Raw genomic sequence first — 7,500 nt, 5'->3', positions numbered from 1 at the left:
AAGTTCCAATCGATCAGGCTAAACACCCCTCGCGTCGACGGCCCGGGAGGAGGGGGTGCGCTCCTCTCGGGCCCCGGGGGTGGGCAACCCGGAGGCGCCCGTCACACGGAGATCCGTTACCTTGTCCGAGCGGGGCGTTTGTCCCCTCCTCGACAAAACCCCGAAGGCCCGTTTTAGGACCGTCTTGGCACCGACGGAAGCTCCGCCGCGCCCACCGATACCGTCTCGCCCCGGGCACGAAGCGCCCTCCCGGGTGACCGGCCCGGGAGGCGGGCCGTCCTGGTAAACTCTTTCGACTTCACGTTTAGGGACTCTGTCCCTTTTTTCCGGAGGGGGGCCTTTTCCTCCAGAGCGCCCTGGTTACCGCCTGCCTGCCGACCCCAGACGACGCATCCTCCCCAGGATGTCGGAAACCGATACCGAGCAACGCTTTTTTTTTTGGTCCGTCACCTTGTCCGAGCGGGGCTCTCGTCCCCTTCCTCGACAAAACCCCGAAGGCCCGTTTTAGGACCGTCTCGGCACCGACGGGTGCTCCGTTCACGCCCACCGATACCGTCTCGCCCCGGGTCCGAGGCACCCACCCAGGTCACCGGCCATGGAGACGGGCCGGCCCTGGGGAACTCTTTCGACTTCACGTTTACGGACTCTGTCCTTTTTTTCCGGAGGGGGGCCTTTTCCTCCAGAGCGCCCTGGTGACCGCCTGCCTGCCTGCCTGCCGACCCCAGATGACGCATCCCCGCCTGGATGTCAGAAACCGATACCGAGCACCATTTTTTAGCCCGTCGCCTTGTCCGATTGGGGCGCTTGTCCCCTTCCTCGACAAAACCCCGAAGGCCCGTCTCAGGACCACCTCGGCACCGACGGGGGCTCCGCCAGGCAGACGCATTCGCTCGTGCCCGAAAACGAGGCGCTCTCCCCGGTCGCCAGCCGGGGGAGGTTCGTTAGCATTGGGAATCTCGTTCGCACGCAACAGCACGGACACTCGCCGTTTACCCAGACCGACCGTTCGACAAGCATATGCCTGGGGTGCACTTTTTCCATAAAACCAGCCCGTCTTTTCCTGGAGGTCTCGTACTTCCAGAGCTCCGACGGGGGCGCAGTCTGGATTTTATATGCCCACCCAGAGCGAGTCTGAGTGGGACTCACGACGGTCTGATCAATGGTAGGGGGTGCTCTGTGTTTTGCACCACCACACTTGCCCTCTTCCATACAGCCCCGAAGGCCCGTTTTAGGACCGTCTTCCCTCCAGGTCGAGCTCCAGGGGGTGTCGGGCGAATCTGACTCTGGCCCAGGACGGGGCCACCCTCCCTGGGCTGGCCAGGGAGGTCTGAGACCATGGAGCTTTGGAACCACACCACGTCATTGGACTTAGTCGATTTTACTCAAATTTTTTGGCACCAGAGCCGGACCCCGCCACGCGCGCCGGGCTCGTGCCCAGGAAAGACGCACCCTGCCTGGGGTGCACTTTACATAAAACCGGCCTGTCTTTTCCTGGAGGTCTCGTACTTCCAGAGCTCCGACGGGGGGGGCGTAGTCTGGATTTTATATGCCCACCCAGAGCGAGTCTGAGTGGGACTCACGACGGTCTGATCAATGGTAGGGGGTGCTCTGTGTTTTGCACCACCACACTTGCCCTCTTCCATACAGCCCCGAAGGCCCGTTTTAGGACCGTCTTCCCTCCAGGTCGAGCTCCAGGGGGTGTCGGGCGAATCTGACTCTGGCCCAGGACGGGCCACCCTCCCTGGGCTGGCCAGGGAGGTCTGAGACCATGGAGCTTTGAACCCACGTCACGCCATTGGACTTAGTCGATTTTTCTCAATTTTTTTGGCACCAGAGCCGGACCCCGCCACGTGCGCCGGGCTCGTGCCCAGGAAAGATGCACCCTGCCTGGGGTGCACTTTTCAGAAAACCAGCCTGTCTTTTCCTGGAGGTCTCGTACTTCCAGAGCTCCGACGGGGCGTAGTCTGGATTTTATATGCCCACCCAGAGTGAGTCTGAGTGGGACTCACGACGGTCTGATCGCTGGTAGGGGTCCTCTGTGTTTGCCACCACCACGCTTCCCCCTCTCTCATACATCCCCGAAGGCCCGTTTTAGGACCGTCTTCGCTCCAGGCGGAGCTCCAGGGGTGGCGGGCAAATCTGAATCTGGCCCAGGACGGGCCACCCTCCCTGGGCTGGCCAGGGAGGTCTGAGGGCATGGAGCTTTGGAACCACACCACGTTATTGGACTCTGTCTATTTTTTCCCCCAAACTTTGGCACCAGAGCCGGACCACCACACCATGTGCGCTGGGCTCGTGCCCAGGAAAAGATGCACCCTGCCTGGGGTGCACTTTTCAGAAAACCAGCCTGTCTTTTCCTGGAGGTCTCGTAACTTCCAGAGCTCCAGCGCGGCGTAATCTGGATTTTTACATGCCCACCCAGAGTGACTCTGAGTGGGACTCACGACGGTCTGATCGCTGGTAGGGGGTCCTCTGTGTTTGCCACCACCACGCTTCCCCTCTCTCATACATCCCCGAAGGCCCGTTTTAGGACCGTCTTCGCTCCAGGCGGAGCTCCAGGGGTGGCGGGCGAATCTGAATCTGGCCCAGGACGGGCCACCCTCCCTGGGCTGGCCAGGGAGGTCTGAGGGCATGGAGGTTTGGAGCCACCGCACATTTTTTGTACTCTGTCGTTTTTCGAGATCTGGGCTTCAGAGTCGAGCCCAGGCTCCGTTTCAAGGTGGGCATTGGGCTTCGTTCTTGCCCAGGAGACCCGCACCCTGCCTGGGATGCACTTTTCAGAGAAACCGGGCCGCCTTTTCCTGGAGGTTCTCGTGTTTTTCAGAGCTCCACCACAGCAGAGATTGAATCCTCTTCCCCAGCCAGAGTGCACCCTCTCTGGCTTGGGTGAGTGCCTTGAGTGCCCTGGAGGTCCGAACCAACAGCACGTTTATGGACTTTGTCTATTTTTCCAAATTCGACTCCAGAGTCAAGCCGGCCAAGGGGCTCTCTGAAGGCCCCTCTCTCCCTCCCTCATCCTCTACAAGAGCCCCATGGTCCGTTTTAGGACCGTCTTCGCTCCAGGCGGAGCTCCAGGGGTGGCGGGGGAAATCTGAGTCTGGCCCAGGACGGGCCACCCTCCCTGGGCTGGCCAGGGAGGTCTGAGGGCATGGAGGTTTGGAGCCACCGCACCTTTTTGGACTCTGTCGTTTTTCGAGATCTGGACTTCAGAGTCGAGCCCAGGCTCCGTTTCAAGGTGGGCATCGGGCTTTATTCGTGCCCAGGAGACCCCGCACCCTGCCTGGGATGCACTTTTCAGAGAAATCGGGCCGTCTTTTCCTGGAGGTTTCGCGTTTTTTTTTTTTTTCAGAGCTCCACCACAGCAGAGATTGAATCTGCTTCCCCAGCCAGAGTGCACCCTCTCTGGCTTGGGTGAGTGCCTTGAGTGGCCAGGGCCAACATCACCCACGGGCATCGGGCTTTATTCGTGCCCATGAGACCCGCACCCTGCCTGGGATGCACTTTTCAGAGAAACCGGGCCGTCTTTTCCTGGAGGTTTCGCGTTTTTTTTTTTTCAGAGCTCCACCACAGCAGAGATTGAATCTGTTTCCCCAGCCAGAGTGCACCCTCTCTGGCTTGGGTGAGTGCCTTGAGTGGCCAGGGCCAACATCACCCACGGGCATCGGGCTTTATTCGTGCCCATGAGACCCGCACCCTGCCTGGGATGCACTTTTCAGAGAAACCGGGCCGTCTTTTCCTGGAGGTTTCGCGTTTTTCCAGAGCTCCACCACAGCAGAGATTGAATCTGCTTCCCCAGCCAGAGTGCACCCTCTCTGGCTTGGGTGAGTGCCTTGAGTGGCCAGGGCCAACATCACCCACGGGGCATCGGGCTTTATTCGTGCCCAGGAGACCCGCACCCTGCCTGGGATGCACTTTTCAGAGAAATCGGGCCGTCTTTTCCTGGAGGTTTCGCGTTTTTTCCAGAGCTCCACCACAGCAGAGATTGAATCTGCTTCCCCAGCCAGAGTGCACCCTCTCTGGCTTGGGTGAGTGCCTTGAGTGGCCAGGGCCAACATCACCCACGGGCATCGGGCTTTATTCGTGCCCATGAGACCCGCACCCTGCCTGGGATGCACTTTTCAGAGAAACCGGGCCGTCTTTTCCTGGAGGTTTGGCGTTTTTCCAGAGCTCCACCACAGCAGAGATTGAATCTGCTTCCCCAGCCAGAGTGCACCCTCTCTGGCTTGGGTGAGTGCCTTGAGTGGCCAGGGCCAACATCACCCACGGGGCATCGGGCTTTATTCGTGCCCAGGAGACCCGCACCCTGCCTGGGATGCAGATCGGTTTGTGTGAGTCCTGGTTGTGTGAGCGTTACCCTTCTACATCACCCCCAAGGCCCGTTTTAGGACCGTCTCGGCTCCGGGCGGACAGCCGGGGGGCGGGGGGCGAATCTGCCTCCGGCCCGGGTCGGAGCTCCCTCCCCGGGGCCGTGCGTGGAGACCCGTCGCGCCCGGAGCTCCCGTGCAACCCCACGTTTTGGACTTGGGTTTTGGAGCGAGCGAGCGGGGTCGAACCCCGGGGGCCGAGCCGCCACGGAGTCCCCGAGCCCCGGGGACGAAGCCCCGGGAGCGAGGTCCCTCCGTGGAGGCGCGAGCCCCCAGGGCCCGGCCGCCCGCCCGGGGAGGAGAGCGCACGCTCCCCTACCCCTCAGAACCCACGTGGCTGGTTGCAGCAGACCCTGTGCACCGGAGGTTCCTCCAGGAGCGCGGGGCTGGGTGCTCTAAGCCCAAGTCATACAGGCAACCATGCCTCCCCGGGACTCCCCCTGCGAGCGGCGGCTGTTTGAAGGACGGTAACCCCACCGCACGGGGCTTCAAACGACCGTAGCTCTCCGAAGGCGGCTCCGATCGACGCCAAATTTTTGTCGGCTGGAGAACGGGACGAGACCTTTCGAATGAGACCGCCCCCAGCCCCGTGGGCCCCCGGGGGCCCGAGATACGGGCCCCCAAAGCGCCCCGGAAGCGGAAAAACGCAAATATCTCGCCGAAAACTCGACGTGCCCGGCCGAGGCCGGGCTCATTCGAACCGTCTCGCCGAGCTGAACGCGTCCATATGCGTTTCGTCGTTTTTGGTCGAGTATTCGCGGAGATATCGGCCGAAAACCCTCGGCCGCGCTCTGAAATGGCGCCCGCCGATGACGTCACGATCCCGGGAGAAAATCGCCCGTATCTCCGCGACGCGAAGGCCCAGAGAGCTCAAATTTGGGTGGCGAGGTCCCACGGGGGCCCTCGCTCGAACCAGGGCGGCGGCGGGCCCCGGGGACGCCCCCTACCGGATCGCCGTTCGCCGGGACCCCCGACTTTGAACGGCTATAACTCGGGGACCCGGGCGAGTTGGACCTCGTGGGTGGGCTCTTTCGAAAGGCCCCGTCCGGCACTACGGTCGATTCGAGTTTGGGGAAGATTGGCCCGGGGGTTCGCGAGATATAAGCCAAAAACGCCGCGCCTTTGACCGGGCCTAACTCCCTGACCCCGAGGCCCCCGGGGACGCGGGTGGCCTCTTTGGATAGGGCCCCCCGAGGCCTACGGAAGACCCGAGTTTGAAATTTTTTCGCCCGGCCGTTTTCGAGATATCGGCGAAAAACGGAATCTTCCCGTCCGGTGGGTGGGTGGGTGTGGGTGTGGGTGTCTCCGGGGGGCGGGGGGACTTCCAGGACCCCGGGGGGGCCACCTGGCCGTGCCCGAGGACGGTGCACCTCCCTGGGTGTGCCGTCAGAGCCTCCGGGGCCCCGGAAGTCCCCGCCCACTGCACGTTTTCGGACTTTGAGGGATTTTCGGGCCCCGAATTCGAACGCCCGTAGCTCGGGGACCCGGCGGCCCAGAGACACCGGACTCGGGTCAAGTGTGGCGTCCCGGCGGGCCCCTCGCAAAGAGCCCGCCCCCGAGCTCCGGGGCCCCCGGGTCCCGGAGAAAAGGGGCCCGACGTGTCGGGGGGGCGCCCGGGAAGGAAAGGTCCCAGGGGCCCGGGGCAGGCGGGGTCCGAGAGGGCCCGTGGGGAGCCCCCGACACCCGAAAGGGCGAGCCGCTGGGACCTCCCCTCTCCGAGATACGGGCCGTTTTCTCCGAAAGTCGCCCGCGCGTAACGGGGCCCATCTCGGGACCGGGAGGTCCCAGCGGCTCGCGGCGGCGGGTGCGGGGCCCGCTCTCGGGGACCTTGCTCCTCCCGCCGTCCCGAGCCACGGGGACCTTCCGGTCCCGAGATACGGCCACTTCCTGTCCAGCTTTGACCGGGTGTAACTCGAAAAGTAAGCCGAGTTGGGGCTCCACACTCGGGGGTATTGGGGGCCTCTGGGAGGGCCCCCCACGCCGGGTGTATGGGGCCCCAACTCGGCTTGGTTCCGGAGATATGGCCCTTTAAAGTTTCAACTTTGACCGGCTGTAACTCGAAAAGTGAGCCGAGTTGGGGCTCCACACTCGGGGGTATTGGGGGCCTCTAGGAGGGCCCCCCACGCCGGGTGTATGGGGCCCCAACTCGGCTTGGTTCCGGAGATATGGCCCTTTAAAGTTTCAACTTTGACCGGCTGTAACTCGAAAAGTGAGCCGAGTTGGGGCTCCACACTCGGTGGTATTGGGGGCCTCTAGGAGGGCCCCCCACGCCGGGTGTATGGGGCCCCAACTCGGCTTGGTTCCGGAGATATGGCCCTTTAAAGTTTCAACTTTGACCGGCTGTAACTCGAAAAGTAAGCCGAGTTGGGGCTCCACACTCGGGGGTATTGGGGGCCTCTAGGAGGGCCCCCCACGCCGGGTGTATGGGGCCCCAACTCGGCTTGGTTCCGGAGATATGCCCGTTTGAAGTTGCAACTTCTACCCAGTCTAATAATCCCAAAATAATAATTAAATAAAAAAAAAAAATAATAATAAAAATAAAAATAAGCCGAGTTGGGGCTCCACACTCTGGGCCTGGGGGGCACCACTAGGAGATCCCCCTGTGCCCAGAGCGTGGAGCCCCGAATCGGCTTTCCACACCACTCACACCGGTTTCTGACTACCTTAAGAGAGTCATTGTTAGTCGCGCAGTTTACCCGACTCTGGGAACCGGGGCTTTGGGCTTGGGGGAGACCCACCGCTCGCCCCCTAACACGTCGGGGGGGACCAGGGGGCACCCGCCTGGACCCCCTCAGCCCCACTTCGGAGAACCAGAACGCTGGCCAGGGACCCCCACGGCGGTTGAAGTTTGAACTTCTACCCGGTGCATCCCGAAAAATTGAAAAAAATAAAATAAAATAAGATTAAAAAAATAATAATAATAATAATAATAATAATAATTTTAAAAAAAATAAGCCGAGTTGGGGCTCCACACTCTGGGCCTGGGGTGGACCACTAGGAGATCCCCCTGTGCCCAGAGCGTGGAGCCCCAACTCGGCTTTCCACACCACTCACACCGGTTCCTGCCTACCTTAAGAGAGTCAAAGTTACTCCCGCAGTTTACCCGACTCTGGGAACCGGGGCTTTGGGCTTGGGG

Source organism: Pimephales promelas, chromosome 2 (genome assembly GCF_988280905.1).
Source record: "Pimephales promelas chromosome 2, fPimPro1.hap1.1, whole genome shotgun sequence".
Taxonomy (NCBI): Eukaryota; Metazoa; Chordata; class Actinopteri; order Cypriniformes; family Leuciscidae; genus Pimephales; species Pimephales promelas.
Note: the sequence above shows the minus strand (reverse complement) of the source record.